Below are 2,754 nucleotides of genomic sequence, written 5' to 3' on the forward strand. Positions count from 1 at the left end.
AAAGTCACTGCTAATTGTAATAACAATTATGAGGAAAAATTTATTTAAATGCTTCATAGAAGGTTAATTTTCATTTAATAGAAAAGAAAGAAAAATGCTGCTTCAGACTGTTTGATTTCTCTATTAGGCAATTGACCCTAACTAGTATATGGTGATTTTGAATATTAAAAAAGAAGTCATAATTTTCCAGAATACTGAAGTTTATTATTTTGAAAGCAAGTAAAATTCCCCAGTGGGAAGATTAATAAAACAATTCATTAAAATTCTCATCAGAAAATCCTATGCTTTAAATGTATCTGCTCAAAGCTGTCACTCTATGAATGGCAAAGCTTTGTTTTACTTGATCAAGAAATGAATGTGACTTTATGATCTGTATTCAACTGTGAACAGCTGCTCATTAATAAAAAGCCATTAAAGTTCAAGTCAGAACAGCAGGTCTAAAATTGTGTTTGAGGGAAAAAACCCACCCTTTGGTGAAAAGCCAGGGAACTGGGTTGGGAAAAATCTGGAACAGAGGGCTGTGTTTGCAGTCTGCTCCTACCTCCTGGGCCAGGTCAGGTGACAAGGCCAGAGTTAGCCCCAGCTGGAGAACTCAGAACAAAGCCTATGTAGGCTTTGAAAGGGGAGAGTAAGTGGTTGGCTGGAGGTTGATAGTGTGAATAAATCAAGCTGGTAATTGGGCAGAGGCTGATCAGAAGCTTTAGAGTGAGCAAAATGGTTGGACTCAGAGCAGGCAGAATTAACTATATTCCATTGAGTAAAAGAAATTCATATACCAGGTTCTATCCCTTATGTTCCTCCCATTTGACATTTGGTGGTTCCCTATTCCCACTCCACGCAAGCTTTGGGGAGAGGACAGGACTTAAAAGTTGCCTGTTTCCAAGAGGTGGTCCCTAAACCCAAATCCAAATTATTGACTTGTGATCCCAATTATGGACTTAACTATTTAACAAGATGATTTTAAATATTATTTTATAGTTATTACTAAAGTAAATTTTAAATTTGCAGTCTTTAGCGAGTTTTGTTTTCTGTTTGTTTTGCTATTGTGTTGGGAAACAAGTACTCAGTAACTAGGTGTTTCTGGAAAAGTATATACCTTTCGTTTTGTTTCATTTGGAAAGGCAAATTTAATAAAGAAAACTGAAGAATCAGGAAAAAGAAGAAAATATCCTAGGGCATAATAAATCATCTAAAGCAATCAACTCTTTAAGAAAAAAAAATTTAAAACACGTTTATATCCGAATATAGGTTATTTTGGATTTAATTAATTAATTAATTTATTTTTTTGAGACAGGATCTTGCTCTGTCTCCCAGGCTGGAGTGCAGTGGCCCAATCATGGCTCACTGTAGTCTCGACCTCCTGGGCTCAGGTGATCCTTCCCACCTCAGCCTTCTGAGTAGCTGGGACTATAGGCACGCGCCACCAAAGCTGGCGAATTTTTAAATTATTTGTAGAAAGGGAGTTTCGCCCGTTGCCTAGGCTGGTCTTAAACTCCTGGGCTCAAGCGTTTCTCCTGCCTCGGCCTCCCAAAGTGCTGGTATTACAGGCATGTGCTACTGTGCCCAGCTAGATAATTGGATTTTTTAAATTAAAAAAATATATAGAAATTTTATATTGAAATTTAGGCATTAGAATGCTAGAGATTAAAGTTAAAGCAGGTGTTTAACGGACTGCCAGGGGCTGCATGGCCTTTGGGAAATGCAGTTATCGGCAATGATACTGTAGTAGTGCAATAGTAGTGCAGTAGTAGTAGCCGCAGCAACGACTATTATCTATTAATGTTTGCTATGTGCCAGGCTCTGTGCTAAGAGAGCTTTGCAAGCATTACTACAGCATGAAGTAATGCTTCACTATTATGGCCATTTTACTGATGAGGAAATTGAAGTGAAGAGATTAAATAATTTTATCCAACGTTACACAGAACCATTCCAGAGAACGAGTCATAAACACATTTTTCCCTTCTTGGAAATGAAATTATTAATAAAAATCGTGGTGCAAATTGGAAGGAGGACGGTGGTGGTAGATTATCACAAAGTTAAGTTGGTAGGTGGTGGCTGGGTCAGGGTGGGAGAACAAAGGCAGTTGTAGTAAAAAAGAAAAAGAAAAATTAAAGGCATATAAAGATAAAGGCTTGTTGAGGAACAATTTGCATAAACTGATTTTGGCCTTAGACCCTATTCACTTCTCCCTCACCAGTCACTTTGCAACTGTGGAGCATAGTATTCTGAGGGTCCCCTGCACATAATAACCAAGGACTCGATCCTTTTCATAGCATACAAGATAAAAAGAAGAATCAGGCTGCAAAGAGAGAAGCACTGAAGGAAAGAACATCTCAGGTTGAAAGAAGGGCAAGTTCAGGGTGCATGTGAGGAACAAATGCATGGACGCGGTGAAGTGCCACTTCTTAATTTCTAGTTAAACAAAATTCAATTAAAAAATACTAGGAGGAGGCTACGTCCTGAATTAAACTCAGCATTCCGCATCTTTGAGGTGGTGGAATGACTGAGAGGAGTGGGTCTGTCTAGCCGCACCCAAATATTCCTGAGACAGAGGGAGATCCCGCATTTATTGAAATGTATCTTCCTTGGTCGCATCTGATAGAGGGGTTCTGTGGGTTGAGCAGAAAGGGGCTCGACTGGAGGGGAGGCACTCTGCATAGAAGGAAAGTAGAGACATCTGGCAGAACCAGGCGCTCCGAGAATAAACAGTCAAAGCAGCCAGCAAAGGTCCCAAAAAGCCACCGCTCACCGAAC

At 39.4% G+C, this 2,754-nt stretch overlaps 1 long non-coding RNA gene across 2 annotated transcripts in view; it reads right to left on the minus strand.

Moving 5' to 3' along the window:
• LOC135964804 (uncharacterized) overlaps positions 1-2,754 on the minus strand; it is a 77,834-nt gene that overhangs the window by 74,548 nt on the left and 532 nt on the right. The gene's annotated exons all lie outside the window — the stretch shown is intronic.

Source organism: Macaca fascicularis, chromosome 8 (genome assembly GCF_037993035.2).
Source record: "Macaca fascicularis isolate 582-1 chromosome 8, T2T-MFA8v1.1".
NCBI lineage: Eukaryota > Metazoa > Chordata > Mammalia > Primates > Cercopithecidae > Macaca > Macaca fascicularis.